The sequence below is a fragment of the Plectropomus leopardus genome, chromosome 24 (assembly GCF_026936395.1).
Source record: "Plectropomus leopardus strain MGB_pleo_1.0 chromosome 24, ASM2693639v1, whole genome shotgun sequence".
NCBI classification, from domain to species: domain Eukaryota; kingdom Metazoa; phylum Chordata; class Actinopteri; order Perciformes; family Serranidae; genus Plectropomus; species Plectropomus leopardus.
In genome coordinates this window covers 17,201,266-17,226,660 of record NC_142199.1, presented here as the reverse complement: position 1 = coordinate 17,226,660, position 25,395 = coordinate 17,201,266, and the positions used below count along the sequence as shown (strand labels likewise).

The 25,395-nt window shown below is 37.6% G+C and overlaps 1 long non-coding RNA gene across 1 annotated transcript in view; it reads left to right on the top strand.

Annotated features, from left to right (window-relative positions):
• Nucleotides 1-13,398, top strand: part of LOC148185527 (uncharacterized) — a 214,197-nt gene extending 200,799 nt beyond the window's left edge. Inside the window, exon 11 of the long non-coding RNA XR_015775836.1 lies at nucleotides 12,436-13,398. This is a non-coding gene — a long non-coding RNA (uncharacterized LOC148185527). The remainder of the gene's footprint in view (nucleotides 1-12,435) is intronic.
• The last annotated feature ends 11,997 nt before the right edge of the window (nucleotides 13,399-25,395 follow it).

The window sequence follows — 25,395 nt, the reverse complement described above, 5'->3', positions numbered from 1 at the left end:
CCCCTGAGCCGTCCAATAAAATATTCATATCTGCGCGGGACACGCCGCCGCCCTCCAAATCCTCCCCGCCGTTTACAGAAAACAGCGGCCTTCTCGGAGGCTTCAGAACAAACATAAGCTGCGTCCTGCAAAGCGCCAGAGAGCGGCGTGGCTGGAAACCAGTGCAGCCTCTGGGTTTTTGGACAAACTATAATCATTTGTGTAAATTGAACCCCGTGGAAAGCTGGAAATAATGTGCAGCTAATTGAGCGTGACTAACAAGGCCCGGAGGCTGCACTGTGCGTTGTGTTTACAGCGAGAAAATGTGAGGAGCCCTTTAAAAGTCAAGAGGGGCCACAAGGGAACCAGAGAAAACTGGCGTTACATTTTTTTAATTAATTAAAAAATATTTTTTAAAGGGACAGTCCACCATAAATCAGAAATCTGCTTCAAATACAGTCAAGCAGGAATTTTTCCAAAGAACCGTGACGGTGAATTTTTTTTCTGCAGCTGACGACGTAACGGAGGTTTAATATGAGTCGACGTGTCGCGATTTTTTTGGGTATTTTTGTGTCTTTGTTCATCGTTAAAGTTTCTTTGTTTTCTCCACGCATTAGCCTCTCCTTAATATCTGCCAATGAGGCGTTGCATATCATTTTTTTTAAGCACTTAAAGCTTATCCAACTTTAAGTGGTTGATTTTTTTATTTGTCTATTTTTGTATTTGTGTTTTGTTTTTTTTTTAAGCTCAGGGGGTTTTTGTTTGTTTGTTTTTTTAATAGATTTTGTGATTTTTACATTTTTTTTAAAGTAAATTTTGTGATTTTTTTAAATACATTTTGTGATTTTTTAAATTATTATTTTGAAGATGATTATTATTATTATTATTATTATTATTATTATTATTATTATTACAATGATTTTTATGGAAAATTTTGGATTTAAAAAAAAATCTATTTATTATTTATACGTTTTTTGTTGTTTTTTTAAACTAAGTCGCTTTAGGTGTCACACAAAACGCCAGATTTCCTCGAATCTACGTCGCTGTGAGTTCACGTCAGAGTTCTCACATCCAAAAGAGCTTCATTTTATTGTTGTGAAGCAGAAAATGTGCACACAGCTCCGCAGAATCACCTTGGATACGACGAGTGCCAGCTCATTCGTTGGCGCTGGAACGACTCCAGTAAAGTCTTGCTTGGTGGCGGCAGCGGCGCTCAGTTCTTGGCTCGCGCCTTTTCTCGCCTTGGGAGGGAGACTTGTTGATATTCGAAAATTACATTCCCCTTGCTGATAACAGCATGTTACGCAAAAAAAAAAAAAGCAATCTATTCACACGTTGCCAGACAAAGACCACATTTTGGGGCTGAGTTCTCTCCGGCTGCCAGTTTGCTGATCAGAAAAGGATACTGTTTATCTGACTAAGGCGGCTGATGTCATTGTGTTTGATTCCCACAGCTTACCGGGATCCTGCGGAGTGATTAACAGTCAAAGTCAGCCCGATGTACATCTGCCTCATTAAGGCTTCCCGCAGAGAAATGGATCAGTCTTGTAACATTACTTCACATATTTACACTCCAGTAATTAGAGAGCGAGATCCTCATCGCCACATCTTTTATCAGCGAGATTAATTGTCTTGTCACAAGCGCATCATTTTATTGGCTAAGTGGATAAAGGGCCGTGAGGATGGAAAATAAAAGAGGCACACACACACACACAAAAGCGGTTCAATTACACCAGTGTTTAACTCACAGATGGAAAAGACTGTGAAAGAAAGGCAATAAGAAATTGCAAAAAGACAAAAATTAAATTAATGAATTAATTAAAAGGTGACGAGACGATTACTTAAAAATTAGTTTTAAAAAAGAGAGGGGGATTATTTCGAAAATTATCCCAAAAAAATGTCATTTTATCTATAAATATGACATTTTTATATTTAAAATTTGGTCACAAAAGGTTATATAAAATAAACACACACGATATTTTTACTTTCAGCATTTGCAACATTTTACAATTTTTAATTAATTTAATTTAATTTAATTCAATTTTTTTTTTTTTCTTTTTTGCAATTTTTGGGCCATGTCGTTGCTTGTTGGATTCTCCCAATTATCTTATGTCTGTGTTTATTCTCCCACTTTATTTTTTTTTAGGTCATTTTCTTTGGGGTAATTTCATGGGTTTTTTTGAAAGAAATCAAGCCAATTTGCTGTTGTTTTTTAAGGGTTAAATAACTGTCGCACACTGGTTAAAAAGTCAAAACGTGCAGCCGGTGACTTAAAACGTTCCAGTGTGAAATACGTGCATCTGAGAGGTCACGCTTTCTATTAAACGCGATCTATTATAAAAATAAATCTGACTTTAAATATTAAAAAATACTAAATATTACTGTGCATGGAGGTAATGTGCCGTAAAAGCGTATAAACTGATTAGACTTTAAAGTAGCTCTTTGTTCCTTTGCAACACCCTCGTGTGAAGCACATAAAATGACTGCGTAATGAATGTTTAATGGCTTGTTGTAAACGCGACCCTGGGCAGTCAGGTAGGATCTCAGGTCATTAAATGTAAAGCATCAACGTTGCCGTAATGATCCACTGTTGGCTTTGCGGCAGGTACAGAGTGCTCTGTGCTGCATGTGGAGACGAGCCGATAACATTACAGCTCATCAAGGAGCACGCTATTTTATTTTCTCTTTGCAAATAAATGAAATCTATTGTAATTAAGAACTACTTTCTCTGTGCATTAGTTTGTGCATGGAAAGTGTACGGAAGCCCTGAAGGGGCAAGTGAGATTTTTTTTTTTTTCTTGTGGTTGATTTCTAAGTCCAAAAAAAATATTTTTTCATGTGTGAAATATTAAAAAAAAATTGGTGGGGGCAGATTTTTTTTTTTTTTTTGGTGAGAAAAAAAAATCAGGTAATTTTGTCAGGTTGTTACGGCCATGCATACACACAACAAGGCTCAGAGAACATATAACATATATTGTATCTCTTTTGAAGTTTTATTTTATTGCTCCATGAAGCACGTGATGGAGACGTTTACATTTTTTTGGCGCATACGACCCAAACTGTTTCGACAGGGAGCTGGTTGAAAATCGGCAAAATGTCCCTTAAAGAAGCGCGTTAAGGTCAGCAGAAGACATCAGAAGTCAGAGATGCACGTGTTTCCGAACATTACTGTCTGGAAGAAAAATGTAAATGTCGCGTGCAGAGGGCTTAACCTATTTAAGGGTGTGTTGCCACGGCAATGAAACACAATATGACGCTGCTCTCTGTAACGCCGCTGCTTGTGGACAGTTTTTCCAAAGGAAAACATCTGTCAGGGTCTGATTCTGCTGTTGGATGATCAAAGAAGTACTGCAGGGAGCAGTCATAATCTATGAATCACAGAACTGAAGACTAAAGTCAGAATGGCCTCGGCGGCGGTGGGGAGGACCGCGGGCGAACGCGGCCTCGTCACATCACATCTTCAGCTCTTCCCATTAACTTTTAATCTGGACTGGTGTGAAAATTCATGGTGCTGTATTGCGGCGTGTTCCGTGCTCGCCTTCTCCTGTGATCTCCTCATAGAAATGTATAATTTCCACTGTCACCAAGGGAGAACTAGAGGACAATATTAATGCATTCTGGAGAAATTGGAATGCACGAGGAGCTCGGAGCGTTGCCCACCAGAGCAAGTGCCGCTGTGATTACAGAGTGCATCCCTTCAGGATTAATTCAGCACAATGCCAGCTTTCAGTGCTGCATTTACTTCTGATAAATCATATTTTCAACGAGCTGCGTGGTCCTTAAGACGCAGTCCATCAGCGCTCAGACGAGTGAGGCAGTCCGAGGGGAACGGTGCTTACAGGCCGGTGTTATGGGCAAATAATAGTCCACTTAAAGGTGGATTCAGCCATTCTGGAGACAATGACTGTTGATATTTCAAGTCAAAGCACATCAGAAGCTTTGATTATGGCTCTATTGTTATTAACATTTCAATACTATCACGGTGGAGCTCAGTTCTTTGTATTCGAGGTCATGGAAGAGGGAGAACAGTGTTGTTTAACCCCCTTTTTATTTGATGCAAATTAAAAAAAGAATAATACCGTATATATATATATATATATATATATATATATATATATATATATATATATATATATTTTTTTTTTTTTTTTTGTCACATTTTATAAATATTTTAAAAATTGTAGGGCATGTCTTGACAAGTTGGTCATTGCTTTTTTTTCATAAGAAATTACATGAATTTGCTCGGGTCTTTAAGGCTCAAATAGCTTGTGAAATGCGTCTGAACGCAGCAATTTCAATTTTTTAAAACTTCAAATATCGATATTGTGCCAGCCTAAATTTCAAAAAAAAAAAAAGAAAAAAAGGGGAGCCGAACAAGACATGGTCACGGTCCAAAAATGAGGAAGAAATTAGAAAATTAGAAAAAGAAAAAAAAATTACCCTAAAACAACTTAAAATGAAAAGGAAAAATATATTATTTTATGTATTCTATTTTTCTGTGAAATAACTACAAATATAAATAAATGTAATTACATATATGGGTTTCTAGACCTTATTTCTTTTTCTTGGATAACCCTCTCCTCTTTTTCCAAACAAATTTCTAAGTAATTATTAGTTAGTATAATTAGCTAAAAAATATATATAATTATAGAGGAAAAATCATTGGAAAATAATTTTTTTAAAAAAACCTTAAAGGAAAACGCTCAGAAGTTATGTTTAAAACTATGTTATTTAATTGTTAAAAGTTACAGAAAAAAAAGAAATCTTAAACATTATCTTAATCATTATTTCTCTTTTAATTTGACACTTTTTTAAGGTAATTTCCTGTTGCGGATACCTTTATTGTGCTAATTTTCACATTATTTTGAAACCTTTTACTTATATCTATCTAATATTTGGCTCTTTTCTCATTGCTTATTGCATTCCTTCCTTGTTTTTGTAAAAGAAATTGAACCAATTTGCTCAGATTTAAGGGTTAAGAGAACTTTACTTTGAAAAATCTATTACAGAGCTCTGAAATGAAACCCCCCATGACCCCAGTGGTGTTTTGCACCCAGTGACTGCTTTTAATGTCACAACACCAGCCGCATATACTCTGATTACTGCCATAATGTGATAAATGAGATCCATAAGTCCAAGATGATGAATATTATTGCAGCCCATCAGTCTGAGCCCACGTCTGCTTTGGATAACGGCGGCGACGGTGAGTGTTGTGACTCACTGTTATGAGGCCGTGCGTTTGATGGTGACAGCTGTCTAATTCCTAGTCAGATAGACTGGCAGCTCGGGGTTAAACGCTGGAAAGAGGAAAATTAGGGCAGAATCTTCTTGCTGTCGCCCTGCAAACTGGCTGCTTATCGCTCACTCTGAATATTTCTGCAGGCTCTGCTTCCTCCCGCCACTCGCTCGGCGTTTTATCAGAAATCCACTCTCTTTTATGTCATGTATATATAATTTGTAGGCCATGCTGCGGAAAGTTTAAACAGCTTTGTTCAACCTTAAGTGAGAAAAAGCATCGCTAAAGTGGTGGAACTCATTTCGACGTTTTATATTAAGGAGCCCTGAAATTTACTGTATAAACCACCGTGTTTCCAAATGCATTAATAAAAAGACTTCCCGTGTTCCCCGCCGCACATTATGTGGAGCATTTCTGCATCAAAACGCTCCATGAAAATTAGAATTTCTGGAGATATGGAATCCATAATTTAGCTCCAGCTGTTAATTACAATCTATGTAATGACTTCCTGCAGCCTCGTTCACTCCGGCGCCGCCGTTGAGCCTCAGAGTCCAAGGAGGCTTTGTCCTAGATTCTCTGAATCAAACTCCACGGCCGCAGCAGTTAATGACAGTGGGAGCAGCGTGGGGGGAAGCCTCCAAACACCGTCTAAATACCGCTAATGTGGAATATAAAGCAGGTGAATTATGACTCTCACGACAAATAGAAACCTTCATCACAAATGTTCTAAAAAATGCACCGCATCTAATCAATAAAATAAAGACAGCAGATCACGAGTAATATTATTCATTTAAAATAAGTGCTGAAATCGAAAACTGAAACGAAATTATGGCTTTTTTTGGGGGCTGCATTCAGACAACTTTCACAGGCATTTGAAGCTTTGAAATCAGACAAAATAGGGTTTATTTTTTCAATGATTTAAAAAAAAAAAAAAACATGGCTAAAAAGGCAATGAGCAACTTGGCAAGAGGCGTTGTGCAAACTGCACAAAATTAGGAGCTGACAGGAAATGAACTGAAAATAAGTGTAATGCTTTTTAAAAAAAGGAGAGAGAGAAAGAAAGAAGTGAAAAAAGTCAAGGAAACTAAGTGAAATATTATTATTATTATTGCTATTATTGTTATTATTTTTATTTTTATTTTTATTTTTATTTATTTATTTATTTATTTATTTTTTATTTATTTATTTTTTTTTATTTAAGCAATTTTTTAGGCAATTTCTGTTTCTTTGATTTTTTTGTTTGTTTTCCGGCATCTGTAGCTGCATCCTGGAATATCAACAGCAGACGCAGAGAGTAGTGCGTAATATGTGGACGCAGAAGTCCACTGACAGAGCGGCAACATATGCCGACACATGTTGAACATGACGTAACTTCAGCCAGCCTTTAAAAGTTTAATTATTGTCTAACTTCCATATTAAAACAGAGTTAAACTTGCTGTTACCACCAGTAACTACACGTGTTGCCAAGTCAACCAAGACTCTTCGAGATCGCCACTTCCAGCACCGACAACGTTCCATTTTTTGGGCGGCTTTTTAAAGTTTTGCATAGAATAAGATTTTCAAGCAAATAAGAACTTAACCTACCAAAAAACTTAAAAAGTGTAGTGGAAATACAGAGAGGCTCCGGATGTCATGGCTGAAGTGTGCAGTACTTTGCCAACGGCGAAGGACCACTTACCTTGGTGTACACATCGTTAACAGCCGCCCCGGACCAGTTTGGTCCGTGTTAAACATCCCAAAGCTGCGGCAGCTAATTTCCAGCGCCGCAGCCGAGATTGCTGTGCTCGAGACAGGTCATTCCATCGGCAGCACTTTATCATTCAAAGTGGTTCAGTGGAGGGAGAGGCATTTTAGAAAAGACCAGGGGCGCTGGAATGAAACGAGAACCCGGTGTCAAGTTTAAGTGGGCCAGTTTAAAGTTAAGGTCGATGCAGCACATTGCAAAATTACCTCTTCTCTCCACAGACAGCACACGCCGCTGTGTCACTCACAAGTTAGCATGAGGAGAAGCTGCTCCAAGATCTCCACAGTCTCGGTAATAAAGGGTCCTGACATTCAGCACTTCCAAGCCTGGAGCGCATGAGAGCTCTTTCTGTAAAGTGGAAAACAGATTGAATGCCTGGACAGCCACAGAAAAAGAGTCAAGTCAGTCATGGAGGACTAGCGGTAGAGAAGATTGTATTGATTTCACCTTCCCTCCCACATGAGTGAAACTAACCGCTAAAAAACACAGTTGTATGTCACTGATATGTCCAGGGCTTAAAGGATCGCAAATATTGTGCTTGGAGGGAGGGCGAAGTTAGCTAGCAAACCTTTTGAGTGTTATCAAGTGATTGAATGGGCCGTTATCAGCCACTGTTGTGAAAAAGTAGCAGATTGGTGGGGTTTCACTTTCAGTTTTGTTCGATTTAGGTAAATATTGTGATACAAGGGCAGCTGGCACCACTTTATAATGTTAACCCTTTGTAACCTGGACCAACATCAGTTTAATTATGTTGTATTAAGAGGCCTTTCACAAGAATTTAACCCTATTAACCAATAGGGTTAAATGCTGAGCAAATTTATAAGTTTGATTTCTTGCAGATACATGCGAAATGAGGCAATCAGCAACTTGAATGAACTATCCCACAAATTGCAAAAAATGGTAAAATATAAATAAAAAAGGAGAAAGAGAGAAACATTAAAAAAAAATAAATAAATAACTAGGGTAAAATATTAAGAAAAATATATTCATAATTATTATGATTATGTATTGAAATTTAATTTCAGAAAAAAACAACAAAGTTTATCAGTTTCAACAGTAAATATAATGTTTTTGTGCTGAATTCAATTGAACAGAGGTTGCTTTTATTTACGTTTTATTTAGTGTCCCAACTTTTTCGGAATTTGGTTTGTACATCCCATGACTTCCACCCTCACTCCCATCATAATTATAACCACTATAGGTTTCCCCCCTAACAATGAAAGGGCAGAACTATTTCAACTATGTTCCCGATGACAACTGATAAAAGCCATTAAATAGGTTTCTGAACCTACTGGTAGGTGTAGCTGATAGCTACTTATAACAGCCTTTTAATCAAGTCATAACATTTAAAGTGGGTGGCTTCAAGCTCTTTTGATTGTGACTATGAGGTTGTGACATTAGCGCACCGATCACACATTTTCTGAAACATGGTATATGAAAAAGAAATTTTGTATGCAAGGTTTTACAACTTATCACAATCTGATTCAGCGAGAAAAACTTTACATTTTGCAGCTAAATGTATTCAGCAACCTTGGGGATGTCTCATTTTTTATTTGTTTTCTTCATTATACACTTGTGGAAACTAAAGCAAATCTCATACATATTAGGACATGGATTTTACAGTAAATGTCTCAACTCCCACCAGCAGCACAATATCCTCTTTATGCACACAAAAAACGTTACTGTGAATTCTCATGTGCATTAAAATGTACTCAATAAACTCAACAACTGCCTCCACTTTTCAGAAAACAAAGCAAGACTAATACTCCACGCACATAAAATATATTGAAAGAGCATGCTAAATTAGGCCTGAATTTAGTTTAAATATAGGCATTACAACTGTCAAGGGGGTTTCTGCCTTCACTGATACATTTATGGAAGGCAGATGTGTTCCTAAAAGTTTGCTTGAAAATGTGCTCATGAGATATTCCAGAGAAATTGAAAAATCTTGAGGGAAGGAAAAGTGCAGTTTGAACAAGTAAGAATACATCTTACCCATCGTGCAATTGTTTTGTAGGAAAGCATTCGGTGTACATGGAAGAAGTATTCAATATTAATAATTATCGTTTCTCAGAATGACAGAATGCTAATATTTGACAATTTTTGCAAAACACTGGATAGTATTCAATACCAATGCTACAGTGATGATGATATCGTGATTCTTGAGGATTAAGATCTACCCTGGTAGTGGAATGGGGCAGATGTCATCAGTTCAGGTATTAATATAATATATATTGAGTGTTCACTATGCTTCTTTCTAGCTAAAAGCTCATTTAAAGACCCCAAAATCTACAGAAACACCATTGATGTGATTTTCTGTAAAACCTAGGATTACTAAAAATAAATAAATAAATAATAGCTTGACAGAACCTGTTGTGTCGCTGCTAGTAACAATGTAATTTCGGAAGCACAAAGGTCACTATAGGTTGAGAAGGAGGGTCAGTGGGTCCAACAAACACCGGACCTTCATATGGGAGTCTGGTGTTCACTTCCTATCTATTTTTTTTTATATATATATATATATATATATATATATATATCTTGCCATGTATCTGTTTTGCCAAAACCTAACCATTGGTGCCATAATACGCTTTTGTTTGACATCCAGGCATTGATTGCCATGTGCTTTTGTTACAACAGTGGATGCACGATACCTAAAGAGTAATATAAAGACGTGAAAGTCCACTGCAAAGCTGCAACGTGCGAAAAAAACAGTAACTTGTACATGTGTAAATATTACTACTAAAAATCCGTGATTATACAGTCAGCCACTTCTCATTCCAAAGTCATCAAATACTGCCGCTGGACAGCACCTGCTACGGCAGCATGATACGCAGATTAGACAGAACCTGTCACGTTTGCATGGTACGCCACTGGACGGCGTCAGGTTAAAATTCTGCCAGTAACAACGTGATGTAAGGAGCATGAGGGTACCAATAGGGGCAATGGTTGGGTCCGATAAACCCCGTACTTCCATGATATCAGTATAAGATCCCAACAACAAAACTCATCTTTCGCTGCTGTATGACACGCCGCTGGACGGCGTCAGCTGAGAACACAGCCAGACAGAAACAGTCACAGTTTTATGATGTTTCGTCCGCTGATTAAGACCGTGAGATCCTATCGAAAGTGTCAAAAGCCAACAAAAAGAACTACAAAGTGACTATCACTGAACTGGACAGAAGGAAACTACTTGAATAAGCCAAGTGATGAGTCATTTTCACCTCTAATATGAATACAATATCCAGAGTGGTATTTATATGTTCAGGAGTTACCATGCCAACCAGCATAGTGATAATGGTGCGGAAACTGTCACAGTATGAGCCCTATGCAAAGCATCAAACCTAAAGTTTTGCTGCCAGTTTACAGCAAACATTGATAATCACACGGAGAGAAATCAATTACAGATAGAGAGCAGTGACCTCAATCAACAGGAATACACAATTTGAGTTTCGGTTGAGGCGCCAGATTCATTCAGAACAACAACAGTAGCAGAGGAAGCAGGTTGGGAGGAGGTCGGTTAACGACATCACATCATCACAAAACCTTGAATGCACCGAGCATCACAAAACGGCGTTATGTAACAGCAAGAAGTATCTGAAGGTGGATTTTTTCCTTTAATATCTACTTATGTTCCAAGGCTTCTCACTGCGTCTGACGTCTTCTTTTGTGCCGTGTCCCAGCAGAGCCTTTAAAAAGCCATTCAGAGCTGTTTCATTTCAGATCAGTGCCAGGAGAGACGATGTCGGAATTCTAAAAAGTGGAATCTGTCATGGTCAGGCTCAATTGTTTCGTTGACATATACATTTATTTGAAGGTCCAGTGTGTAGGATTTTTGGACATCTACAGGAAGAAATAGTATATAATATTCATGACTATGTTTTTATTCATCTATTATCACCTGAAACTAAGAATTGATGCCTTGGTATTACCTTAAATGTGGTTCTTAACCTTTTTTTTGGTCCATTATCCAGCTTCCTTAACGTTACCCATAAGATCTGACATTTTAGACTACAGGTTAGGCAAAAAACATCATGTTCTTAATGTTTTTGGTGATGTTAAGAGGTGACAGAGTGTGATATGTTAACAAAAAAAGATAAAAACATTTTTGTTATGTTTATAGAGAACAAAAAAAGAACATTCTGCTGCTGAAAACATTGCATTGCACCATTCTCTGAATGTTTTTGGAACCAAATTGTGCACACCCAGCTGCAAAATATTTATACTGAAAAAAAAAATAGTTCATGGACAACATTTTTTTTAAATTTCCAACATTTGTTGTTGCAGTATCAACTTGAGGCAACTAAAGTACTTTTTAATGCTTATGTTTTGGCGCTCATAGGTACTTCTGGCTGCTAATAAGGGCATCAGGTCAGAAAACACACGTAGCTTCTTTTGTCTAATGACCATCTACGTAGCTTAGTTTGGAGGACTTTAACATTTGTCTTGCACCGTATTCACGGTAACAAGCTGCTGTTTTTGCTAACAGGAGATATACTCCGATTTCATAACACTACCGTCAATTATAAGGTTTTGAAAAAAATATTTCTACTCATTTATACTCTGTCCCCGGAAAACATCCATCTACAAATGATCTTTTCTTCCCCACTGTAATTCAGTTGTGTTTTGCATTGTGGTACAATGTCACACGCTCTCTCACACACACAGTTTCAAGCACTTGTCATATATCCACTGTGAGGGTGTTATATTGTATACTCAAGGCAGCATTAGTCACGGCTGGTGACCGCTATATTGAATCGTAACATGAAGCGTTGAACGGACAACAGCAGATACTGTTTACATCACATGAATACAGCTAAAAATATTCTATATATGTATCTTGTTAGTATTCTCCTCGCTGTGTGTGCTCCCGTGTTTTCTCCCCTTTGTTATTTTTGGCATTCATGTGTTGTGATCATACCATAAAATCAGTGTATCCATATCAGTGTTACATTACGCCTCTGTATTCAAGTTTTACTAATACTTGTTAAGTTTTAGTTAGTTACTTTTACTAGTTTTACTACTTGGGGCTTTTGTGCTCCCTTGTCTTGCAGGATCCCATGGATCATGGCTGTGCGTGGAACATAGGTCGTGGTAGTGCTGCTGAAGCCTACTAGCAATGCTATTATTGTTAGTCATACTTCTACTATAAGATTATTACACTTTTTTTCCATGGTAAAGGTTTTTTTTCTGTGCATTGTATCATGACAGTAAAGCTGAACCTTGAATATGTTGGATTAAGAAAATGTTCTGTTGAGACAAAAATGATGGAGACAGTAGTTTGTTGAACAAATAAGCCCCATGTCTGTCTGTGGGTCCTTTAGTTGCCAGCACAGTGGCATCTGATCCCCATGACTAGTCGACTCTGCCTGCTCTGTTTCACCTTGTTTACTGCAGAAGAAAAGCATTTTGTCTGCCAAGCCCAGAGACTGATGCCATCATATTTACACAAACAATCTCTGTTTTTCTCTTTCAGCGCAGCATGTCACATGCCAACTCTGGCTTTCAGTGTCAATAGAGTGACATGAAGGGAAAAAGTGCCGGTGGTTACAGAATTTCCCATTGAGGATGAGACAGCAAGCATTCTGGGTGGGACAAATAAAACAAGTCAAAAGCCATTTTATGCATAAAAGATGATGGCTATTTGAAAGCTTAAATTTCTGTTGTGGTGCAGAAAGGCCAATGCTGTTGTTGTTGCACACTGACCCCCTATCAAAGAAAACTAAATGATCATCACAGTGGTGTTGAGGAGGACACAGTGAATCTGCATCAAGAAAATCTCACATGCTGCTTAGGAACTTCAGAGGATGATACAAAATAAGATAAAATGTGATTTTTGTTCTCATCCCAAGTTGACACGTGTCACCGCTTTGTCAGCTGACTTTCACATCTACACATTACACTCTGCATCTGCTGTTGATGAAGACAATTTCTCAACATGCAGTTTCCTTATTGCAGCAGTGTATGCTATAATCATAGCATTCACAACATGCTATTTCATGTTCATGGTCGTTATTTTGCAGCAGTGTATGCTATAACAAAACTGGGCAAAATTATATGGGAAGCGAACACCTGGCTCCCTGCTGAAAGTCTTGGGTTTGTTGGACCCATTCGTCCAATGGCGTATCATACAGCCGCAACAGGTGCAATCCAGCAATCCAGCAGTGTATCATAACAATGTAAAAAGTTCCTTCCAACCTCATTACAAACTGACAGCGCCGGGCAGTTTATACCACTGTGAAAGGTGGCATTTCGAGTCTGCGGTTGACGCCAAAATCACTGACAAATTGGCAGTATTTGACACCTGATTTGGCTCCAGGCTGTAAGTTAGCACTGCATTATTGTCTTAATCATTTTAATGTTGCAGCGGATAACAGTGGGGATAATTTTTATTATCTAATATACTGCAAGATAGCTTGTGAATTTCTCCACTGGGACCAATAAACATCTACCTTATTTTAGCTATAACATCGTCATCATTTATTTGTTGAGTATATTTTTGTAATACGCAAAGTAAATAATGATAATAGGTAAAGTAATGAAATAAATGTACACAAATAAAGGATTTTTGATTTCTGGTGCTTTGTATAAGCGTCGAAAGACCTTTTGAATAAGGACTGTGGATTTTTTTAGGATGGTATTATTCAAAGACAGTACAGACAGGAAGAACTATAATGCTATTTGAGTTGTTTTAAGACAGTTATGGTATGACGGAGGGAAAAACTGTCGAAAAACAGTAACTTTTTCAGTCCATTAAAAACACACAAAAGAACAACCTCTTAGAGTTGCTAGTGGCTGTTATCCTTGTTACTCTCTGAGTGTCCTCAATGCCCTCTAACAGCAGGGTAACAGATTCAGATATTGCAATAAAACACTGGATCAAAATTTGCAAGTATTCACACATTTGGAAGCTCATATCCAAAACAGTCTGTGACCAGATTTCATAAGGAGTTTTTCAATTTATTTGACATTGTGCAGCTAAAACCTGCATTTTTTACCATATTTTTATTGGATTTGTAAACATATCCTGCACAATGTTTTGATTTTAGAGGCCTGAAGAAGTAAAACTTGTCAAGGGATTGATAGAGAGTTTGTCAGATTGTCAGTTTTATTTGTGCAGTCCTGTCAATCTTTTAAACCGTTTTTGGGTCCAGACCTGTCTCCAAACACCAGGTCAGCACTTGAGAAAGGTCTGGAGCCATATTTCCATCCTGCTAAAGGGAAAAAATTGTCTGTTTTTCTCAAAATCAATCAAAATATTCATGGCTGGTGCTAAACTCGGGATGCTGAGACAGTGCATTTGCAAAATTAATTTACAGTGACAGGGCTAACTGTAAGCATCACATAGCTAATGCAACCAAACTGTTTTAAAAAGGTTTAACAACAGAGTCGAGCCATTTGTGTGTTTATTGGGTCCGTTTTATGGTCCAGTGTTGGACCATAAATAATACAGATTGTAATTGAGGTGTCTTTATTTTGGTAATCAGGTAAATTTTGAGACATTTTGAAAGTTATCAGCAAATCAACTTCGACTAGCCGAGTCAGAAAACAAATTGCGCATGAGAGTCCTACGAGATAGTCTGGCCTTTTCTTTTTGTGCTTATCTTTAGGCAATATTCTTGTAACTTTTTGTTAATTTCTTACTATTTTTTGGGCCATTTCTTGTAAAATTTCCTATCACTCTCGTCGCCATTTTTTTAGAAAGAAATCAAGGCAATTTGCTAGAATTGCAAAGTTAACTATGAATAGGAAACAAATAGAGAATCAACCAGAAAAAAAAGTAACTTAAGATGAGAAACAGAGAGAAAAATTCTGTTTATGTGTGTGTCCCTTCGGCCTATAATCCTGAACATACCATGAAAATCCCTCACCTATGCTTTTTTTTTTTTCATTTTATCAGCATGCCAGCTTTTGTCAAATGCCATGTGGAGACAGAAACATAGCTGATTGTAAGCCCCAGCATCCCATATGAAACCCAAGGCTTTGTGTAAGGCCTTTCGAGGGTATCGGCATCCACGTATCCCCCCGACCCTGAAAGAATCCCGCCGAGATAGAACCAAAACATGCGAGAGCTGAAGCTCATCCGTCATTATTGATATGTAGAAGACCCTGCAGGCCTCTATTTACACCGCCCTGTGATCCCTCACTGTCAGTTTTTCTTTATGTCTGCTATTTACATGACACACTGGGGATATGAGCCCTGAAGGGGAAAACACGAGCATCATACTTGTCTTCTGCTGCCGCTGGTAGAGCACACACTGTCCCTCTCTGCACGCAAGCGTTACAATGAGCACAAAATGATAACATGGCAAATAAAAGCACGCTGACTGTTGATTTTAGGGTAATTAAGGAAGGCCATTTGTGTAGTTTGCATAAATTAGCGCTTCGATCATCGCTCACCGGGATTTGTTCAACAGGGAGGGAAGAAAAAATTTCCTCACCAGCGTTTTTTTTTTTTGACAAAGCTCAAAATCAAAGCGTGGCAATGATTACTAAAACATCAATAACAGTTTAAAGAGCACATTCCCTTCCCTAATTAGCATGCCGGTGTCACCTTTCCTCCGACTCGATAATGCGACTGCGTGCATACAGATCATGCATGGGTGTGAAGCTCTCTCGGCTAATGAGAGCATTAGGCCTCGCAATTAAAAACTCCAGATCTGTTCCCAGGCCCAGTCCATACATATTTTGTATATCATGATAGCCCACAGCTGATTAAAACTGTGACCGTGGCACTTAACGTGTGGTAATTATGGAGAGCGCAGTTGAACCTTGTGCTGCTGACTGTGACCTTGTTGACAGGTCAGGCAGCACGTGAGGTTGGTGTGAAGTTAATTGAATAAGGTTAATAAGTAAAGTGTCCATAGATGTTTGAAGGTTGGGGTGCTGAGGGTGCCGCAGTAATCCCTGCTGGCTGGGTATTTGAGTTAAAAAATAAAATAAAATAAAAAATAAATAAATAAAATAAAATTAAAAAAATAAAGATAAATAAATATAAAATTAAAATAAATAAATTAAATTAAATTAAAATTCCTTAATTCTTAGCATTTTAATCACATTCAATACTTAATCTGTTAAAAGTGCTTTAAAAAGTATAGCATAATTTTAAATATGTAATTATAATTATTGGAAATATAGTTTTTCCTAAAAAAAGGAAAAATTAGCAAGAAATGGATGAAAATTTTTAACATATATATATATATATTTTTAAAAGTATTTCCCACCAAAAGATGTTAGAAAGAAAGAAAGAAATGGTCTAATGAATTTAAATATAATTTTAAAGATATAAATATGATAATTATAAATATAGTTTTTCACCAGCTTTTTTTCACTTTTACCCTAGACATTTTTCCCTACCTTTTAAAAACAATTTTCTAAATCTATTAATTTTTTACCAAGTTGTTTTTCAGTTGGTTTTTTTTCCCAACGTTTTTGAAATAAAATCTCACCAATTTGCTTAGAGTTCAAAGGTCTAATTACTTTTGAGAGGTGTCTGAAAAAAAACAAGAAACGTTTCAAAGAAGGTTTCAAAGGGTTAAAGTGAAATCTCCAGCTCTGAACAACAATTTAATGAACAATATTTAAATGCCCTTCAATGTGAAAAATTTTATCACAGAGGTACTTAGGGCCATGTTGGGCAAAAATATTGTGGAGATTTTTTTAAACGGAATATTTGCAAGTAAAAATAAATGGAATATTGTTATGATTTTACTTTATAATCATAGAAAATGTTGTGCCCTCAAACAATAATACTTGATGAAATAAGAAATGGATTTCCAAGTATTTTAAATAGTTCTTACATTCTGTAAAATACTTATTTTTGAACTAAATTTGACATTACCTAAATTATAAGTATTATTTCATGTTGTAAATATAATACAATTTCAATAGATAGATAGATAGATAGATAGATAAAGTGCTGTGAGTGCCTGAACACCTAAACACAACCATAAAACAACTAAGGAAAAAATTGCTACAGATGGCCTCCAGGCTTGTTTTATGACACATAAAAATCCTCAGCATGGAATAATAATATTCTTCGCTACCTGGAGTTTAAAGGCGCCCTGAAGAGTTTTCTTGTAAACATACAAGTTTCATTTTACATTCAGTTTTTCTCACTGAAACGCAACGTGTGTGTCCTTAAGGTCTGACAAACACGTGGACTGCTTTTCCTTTGGTAGAAAACATTTGCAGAAACTTTTTTTTTTTTCTTAAAAGTTTGAAACCTACCTATTTACATCCCTGTTACCAGCTTGGAAATCCAGTGGAATAATCTGAATACATTGATAGGAATAAGACGTAAGTCATTTGCATGTGTATGTGCATCCTTATTTAAACACATTGATCTGATTTGTGTTCTTATTATTGGGCGGTTGGAAGGCGTAAGTGTACTCCCTCATCCCAAGTCATCACATATCGACTTTTATGTCTGCACATTATGCCTGAGGTATCCTCTTGAGTCTGCTGCCGACTTTCTGAAGTGCTCCAACCAACACCTGGACGACTACAAAAGCCAAAGTCTGTTTTATTCCTAACTTGTCAAAAGCGCTGCATTTGAAATTATTTCGGCGTGAGATCCAGACGCCAAAAGCCACCAAGCCACGGTGCACCTGCTACTGCAACGTGATGCACAAATCAGCGGCATCAGTTAAGAATGCGGCTGGATGGAATATGCAACGTTCACATCATGCACCGCTGGCCGGCATCGGATTAAAACGCTGCCCGATTGCACGACATACTGCCGCAAAAGGTGGATTTTGGCGTCTATATCTAATGCTGAAAGCATTAACAAAGTGTCAGTATTTGACAGCTCTGGAATAAGTTGGACTGTCACACCTGAGGGTGCCTTTAAAATAAAAGTTTTCAAATTACAGAACACTGCCCTCGCCACAATAACACACACACACACACACCTCCCAATCAGAGAGCTTAGGGCTTTATCTTACTTTATCTTGCATCTGAGATCGGCAGCTCAACACTCCTCCTCTCAAACAGATAGGAATCTAAAACACTCCACTGCCGTGTGTTTTATCTGCAGCCGCTGTTAATGTGGCTCATTACTCCCACGGACTGGCTTTTAGCCGGGGGCAGAGAGATGGAGGACAATTTAGGATCCTCCCCACTTCACAGCAGCCTGCAGCGCACATCTCCACGTCCTCATGTGGAGAATGTCTGCCGTGGTGTGTGTTTGCAGCGCGGTGTTTAGCTGCTGTTTTCCTGCTCGCACACACACCTGGGAGCCGGCTTTGAGGGCATCACACGTTGCCTAATCATATCGATGTGCATTTGTTGAAGTTGGTCGCCATGTGCTTTTGTTGCCTAAACGTAACAACATGATTTTGTAGCGTAATATCAACACGCGCTTTACTCGACAATCTGTTAGCAGCATCCCGGAAAGTCAACAGCAGACGCAGGAGGATATCTAGAGCGTAATATGTAGACGTTGAAGTCCACTGGTAAAGCGGCAACATGTGACGCCTTGGGATGAGTTGGGTGTTGCCAGGTGATATAACTGCGACATTATCAGGGTTACTTTCTCAGACAGAACATAAATCTTATGGGTTTTTTTTTACAACTGTGTAAAATGTCTTGAGTTCCTTATTGACAACCATTACAGTATCGAGCGTAGTATCAATATTTCTTCCCACAGAGGTGCAATCTAATCTGATTAGAAACGTTTTTGAGGATCAAACCATCCCTCCTCAGTGTCTTGAGATTCCTTCCATCTCCAGCACAACTCCAGAGGGACATTTCAAATGGAGCAGGGCATTACTCCTGAAGGTGTAAAAGCTTGTTTCACACCACACTGCACAACAAATAGGCACTCTGGCAGTGGTGAGTTGTGCGCCTGAAGTGATTGCTAACCAGAACGCTCACCACTCCAGCCCGCCGGCAAAAAGCGTCCGGAATTCAATTTGACCAAGGCGCTCTGAGCTTCCCCCCTTTACACTTTACATTATGCTTCATAACTCATAATGGAGACCTCTGGGAATATAAACACCCCAAAATAAGGAATTGGTTGCTTTTTCCCTGGGAGGGAGTGTTATTACTTTTGCTGAGTCATGAATAATGGATAAAGTTGCTGTATAATCCCTGGGTGATAAGTATGCCGATCAGTGTGGAGGCTGAAAATAGAAAACAAAAAAAAAAAAAAAGAAAGATGACCTCCTTTATGGGATCATAAACACGATGCAGCAGCAGCCGTTCCCTCACGATAACCCCCAACCTGCCCTCCCCTCGCTGTGACATAACCGCCTTTTTACACTCACAACGGCCTTTTATTTGTTTGTTTGCAAATCCATCCACCTTGACAAAGTGTGCTCTTGCAGCATGCAGGGGTCCCACTAAAGATGTGGACAATCGCTATAGCAACAGGGATGTTTTATGTCGGCTGCAAAATCCGCCCCCTATCCACTGCAAAGATGGATATCGGTTACATCTCCTGGGTAAGTGATTGTATTACAGCGGCTGACGGGACTAAAGCACATCTTTTTCAGAGCAAGGTTCTTTGGATTGTGTTAGAGAGCTGAATAAAAAGCAGATTCAGGAGCAGTGCATGCAGCAGCTGCAGAGCAACTGCACCTCCAAATGGCAGCATGTAGTACTGGTGGTGGAAGGTGCATTTACTCAAGCACTTCAGTATAAATTCAAGGTACTTGTACTTTATTTGAGTATCTTATTTTCATGCCGGTGTATACTTGCACTCCACTACATCATATACTGTGGTTTTTTCCTTTACTATATTTATCTGATAGCTTCAGTGAGTGTACAAATGAAGATTTTTGGCATAAAAAAACATTTTCTTTATAACATATAATGTTTGTTATAAATTAAGATACCAAAGAGTTTAGACACATTTATATATGTATATTTTTATGTCTTTTTTTAGTAATTTTTTTTGATAGTTTAGAGTTTGTTGGATCTTTTTTTTCTTCCTTACTGGGTAACTTTTTTCTGTCTTTTTTTAAACCTTGAAGTATTGGGTGTTTCATTTTTTTTTATATAATTTTGATTTGATTTTTGTTATAATTTTGAGGTCCATGTTGTTGTTTTTTTCTTTTTAAATAATTTGTAGTTTTGAAGAGTTTTTTCTTCTTTTTATATTTTGGAGGGTTTGGTGTTTTTTTTCTCATTTTTATCATTTCGAATATTGTCCTCTTGTTTAATAATTTTGAGTTTTGGGGTGTCTTATCTTTTTTTTTTTAATTAAGGGTGCAGGGTTGGGGTGCTTTTGTCTATCTTTTACGATTTTGGGCCTTTTCGGTGTGCTCTTTTTTTATTTTTTATTTTTTTCTGCAGTCTTTTCATACTTAAAATACATGTCCTTATTATACCTACTTACTTTTACCTAAGTACTATTTTCAATGCAGGATATTTATTAACAGAGCATTTTCACATGGTGGTATTAGTACTTTTACTTAAGTAAAGGATCTGAACACTGCACTGCCTCCAAGCTCCCCCTGAAGAACTGCTCGCTGTCTCCGAGGACACACCTACGCATCAGATGTAATTCAGCGTGCTCACACACTCTGCACCGCATGCCCCCACAGAGACACACTCAGAGCTTCAGTGAACCTGCTCAAACACTCCCCCACACAGACAAATGTATGCATGTTACTCATGGCCACATCAATACTAAAAACAGACCAAAATAGCCTATTGTCTGGCCTTCCTTGAGGGATGGAGTACCAGCCGTTCTCAGCAAACTGTGGCTGTTTGAAAGAACCCGTGGCCTTTCGGCTGTGTTCAAATAGCTTTCAAGCTAAAATGACTGTACAAACAACATCTATAGAGCTGCTATACTGAGGGAAATAGCCACATAAAGAACTGAGCCTGCCTTTTATTGAGTCCTGCAATTTGAGTCTGTCAATGTGCAGCATTTTCGGTACCAGTTACAGTCCCTCAGTTTTATGCCTTTAAGGGATAGTTTGAATGTTTTGAAATGGGGTTCTATGAGGTACTTATCCATAGTCAGTTGTCCCCTCCCTAGTTTAGAGAAGTGGGGTGGAGTCTGTTATAGAGGCTAAGCAATGTACTGCTGGTAATGAGGCCCAGCGACAAAATGTATTACAACCATCTGATTAGTTATCAGCTGTGCGCTTATGTAGACAATCCGCATAGGTTATCAGCTGTGTGTTCATGTAAACAAATCACAAAGGTGATCAGCTGTGCGCTTATGTGGACAATCCGTATAGGTTATCAGCTGTGTGTTCATGTAAACAAATCACAAAGGTGATCAGCTGTGTGTACATGTTAACAAATTACATAGGTTATCAGCTGTGTGTTCATGTAAACAAATCACAAAGGTAATCAGCTGTGTGCACATGTTAACAAATCACACAGGTTATCAGCTGTGTGTTCATGTAAACAAATCACAAAGGTGATCAGCTGTGTGTACATGTCAACAAATCACACAGGTGATCAGCTGTGGACTTATGTAAACAATCTACTGTACTTATCAGCTGTGTGCTCATGCAAACAAACCACAGATGCGCACTCAAGTAAAACTACTGTACTGATCAGCTGTGCACTCATGTTAACAAACCACTATACTGATCAACTGGGTGAGCTTAAATATTTAAGGCGGCCCAGACACTGCCGTTTTTGAGTTAAACAAATAATTTATTTTTACTGTATATCAATGCACCAAAGTGAATTCCTTGTATTTGATAATCTAGTTAATCGAGCGGATTAGGATTCTGCAGCTAACAGCAAGGTTTGTGACCAACCCCACTGACACACACACATGCAAACACACACTATTCCTGCTGCGTAGAAATATATAAACTCCCAGAGTGGAAAAAAATATCATGTCAAGCCAAATGTCAGTTTTTAAAGAAAACTACAATGCTGAACGGCGGCTTGACTTTTACGGAAAAGTGGCCTAACCTTTTCAGGTCAGATCCACAGGGGAATAGAAATAAGTGAGAGAAAGGGCATCTGCATTCTGTTCAGTGTGCCTGAGAGAGGCTGTTCTCTTCTGACAGAGCAATGTCAAATCTCAGAGACGACTCGGAAACCTCAACTAAAAATACAGTCATGAGATAAGACTTTGGCTGTGGAACAGAGGGGTCAAACATAAGGCCTGCAGGCCAGAACCGGCCTGCCAAAGGGTTCAATCCGGCCCTGTGGATAACTTTGCATTGTTTGATTTTTTAAGGAACTCGTTAATACTTAAGCCATACCAGTTTTATCAGAGAAAATAAAAAAGTAAATGCCAGAATTATTATTATTTTAAGCACTTTATTCAAATCTTGTTTTGATTTATTTATTTTTGCTTTCATTTTTTTTTTTGTCTGGGTATGTGGAGACATGTTTTCTTCCAAAAAAAAAAAGGTGATTTGTTTTTCCCCCTCGTTTCTTATGTATGTTTTCTTTTCTTTTTTTCTTTTTTAAGAAAATTGGTTTGGAATATTTAGACATTCTTTTCCCCTTTTTTTAAATTTATTATTTTTTTTTTTTTTGCAAAACTTAAAATTTTGGCCATTTTTTTTACTTTGTTTTTCTCAATTTTTTTTGCAAGTCATGTTTTCTTAAATAATCAAAAAAATTACACCATTTATTGCAGCCAGAAACTGAAAGTTCTGAGGGTTGCATGAACTAGTGATAAAATAACAAACGTCATATTTGTATTTCAAGCATTTTGAATCACATCAGCATCACCATGTATACTGAGGACTGGAACAGGTTTGCCTGAATACTAATAAATCTTCCATATCAAGATATCCTTTAAGATTTGAGACAAATATTCAGTGTGTCCCCCACAGGGTAAAAAAAAAAATGTCCAGACACTCAAACTTTGCGCTGTAAAGCAGTTTAATGAAAATCTCTGCAGCTGCTCATTATTAAAGTTTTCAGAGTGACACCTCTGAAACTGCCGAGAGACTCGCCAGCCTCACTGAGGGTCCCTCACCCGTTTGTGGGTGGAAAGCATTAATTGGTCAATATCCTATTTTCTATTAAAGGCCAATATGAGGCAGAAAGCTAATACAGTCCATCCAACACTTATTTCCCAGTAGAGACACCAATGCAAAACTGTCCTGTAGACCAAAACGGCTGCAGGTCAGTTTGGGATTCCACTAGTTTCGTGTAATCAGACCTAGTATCTCCACATTGCTGTGTCTGTGCTTCAGAAAGGTCTCGAAAAACCATATTATCATTCTATAGAGTGCCCCAGGGCTGATGTTTTTCTGGAGGCAAAAATGGGAAATTAACATCACCGTGGTTCCCCGATCAAAAAGTCTAGTAAATCAAGAAAAATTAATTAATTAATTAAATTAAATTAAATTAAAAATATTATTATTAACAATACTAATAATAATTGAATAAAATATAATAAAAAAAACACAAAAAATTTACTGAAAAAAGCCAATAGTTTGTAAAAATTGCCCAACATTTGACACCAAAAAAAAAAAGAAAAAAAGAAAAAATGTGATCAAGATTGTCAAATTTTGTGCAATAGGTGTTTTTAGGGTGTGGGGTGGAGGAAGGGAATATATAATGAGCAAATTATCAGAAATGCCAATTTATTTGTTTACTAATGATTTAAATGTTAATGCAAAGCATGAGATATACATTTGCAGATTCAAAAAAAATACAAAAAATAAATAGTGCTTTATTTATAAATGGATGGCATGTTTTCTATTAAAAAATATTTGTTTTGTCTTTTTTTCCCCTTTATTTGTTCCTCTCTTTTCTGGCAATTTTGACTGAAAATGTTTTTTTAAAAGTTGGGTTTTTTTCTTGGCATGTTCTTTAAAAATTTTTGCCATTTTTTTCATTCTTCTTGTTTAATTTTTTTTTTGGGGGGGCACTTTTGTAGAAAACTTTAACATTTGGGGCATTTTTTGTTTGTGTGTTTGTTATTTTTTTTCCTTAAAAATCACACTAGAAACTGAAAAAAAGGCAAGTGGTGCAAGACATTATAATAAATCTCCTTGAAAAGAACATCTTGACATTTAAAATGCAATTAATTACGAATTGCAATATGTATTAGTTTTATTCATGCATATTGCTCCTATGTTATTTACATTTTGTCAGATAAAATTGTGTTCATTTCTCTTATGCATGGACCTTAAACTGATGACTAAGGAAAAATCTGAACCCACTTGGGATCCACTGCCTTATACTGAATAAATGATCATAAAAGGAGAGGTGAAAAAAAAAAAAACAGGCTCTCGGTATGTGAAACAGTGGGCTAATGTATGCATTTCAATAAGCTCTGAGCTCTTTGTGTCTGTAAGGCCACCTCTAATGACTGCTGGGGCTAATTATGCAGGCTTCCCTGCTCAGCGTTTTCAGGCCAGCTGCAATCAATGAAATTATCAGAACGTCCCACTTTGACCAGAGGCCTAAACACAACACTGGAATGGCTAATGTCAGTCAGCGGATGTCTCTTTTGCTATTGATCATTCTATACAAAGTGCTCTGAGGGGACTCGCTCTGTCCTCTCGCGCTGTGATCGAGCATTGAAATTGAAAACAACAGAATGCCTCACGGCCTCCTGTTTATAATCAGTTTGCATGTTGTTCAAATTAGTCAGGACATGGCATCTGGCTCCTTAGAGACCTGCCCGCCCTGCAGCGTACAAGCACCGACTGGTGTTATGTGTTAATGCAAAGGAAACAGGGTTCCCGCTGAAAATTATACGCAGTGGAGAAATGTGACAGCGGCTGCTGATTGGAGACGAAACATGTCCAACTCCGCCGTTTTATTTTAAATAAGATTCAGGCCCGACAGACGGCAGCTCGGCGCTGACAGAAAACAAATAACCGCGCAATTGTTGAAAATCTCACCTGTGGCGAGCCAATCTTCAAAATGACAAGGCTGTGATGTTTTTGCGAGATAAACCCCTCATCCCTGAAATGACTATTGGATGTCGGGGATCAACTTGTTTGTTTGAATCACTGCGTGCGCATATTTGTAAGGCAAATCCAATGTAAACATAATATGTGAATACAAAAAAAAAAACAGATTGAAATGATCGTATGATGAAATTTATTCAATTTGTCTAAAAACATGAGGGGAAAAAAGAGAATGGGCAACAGAAAAAGGAGAAAAAGGAAAAAAGCAGGGGCAAAATGTCTAGGGGAAAAAAGAGGAAAAACAAGGGCAAAATTTCTAGGGAAAAAAAATGAAAAAAAGCTAGGGAAAAATGTCTAGGGAAAAAAAGGAAAAAGCTAGGGAAAATGTTTAGGAAAAAAAGAAAAAAGCAAGGGGAACATGTCTAGGTGAAAAAAAGTGAAAAAAGCTTGGGCAAAATGTCTAGGGGAAAAAAAGAAATAGCTAGGGAAAATGTTTAGGAAAAAAAGAAAAAAGCAAGGGGAAAAAAAGCTAGGCAAAAATATCTGGGGAAAAAAGGAAAAAGGTAGAGAAAAATGTCTTGGAAAAAAGCAAAAAGCAAGGTTGTTCTTAAAGCTAGGGTAAACATCAAAAA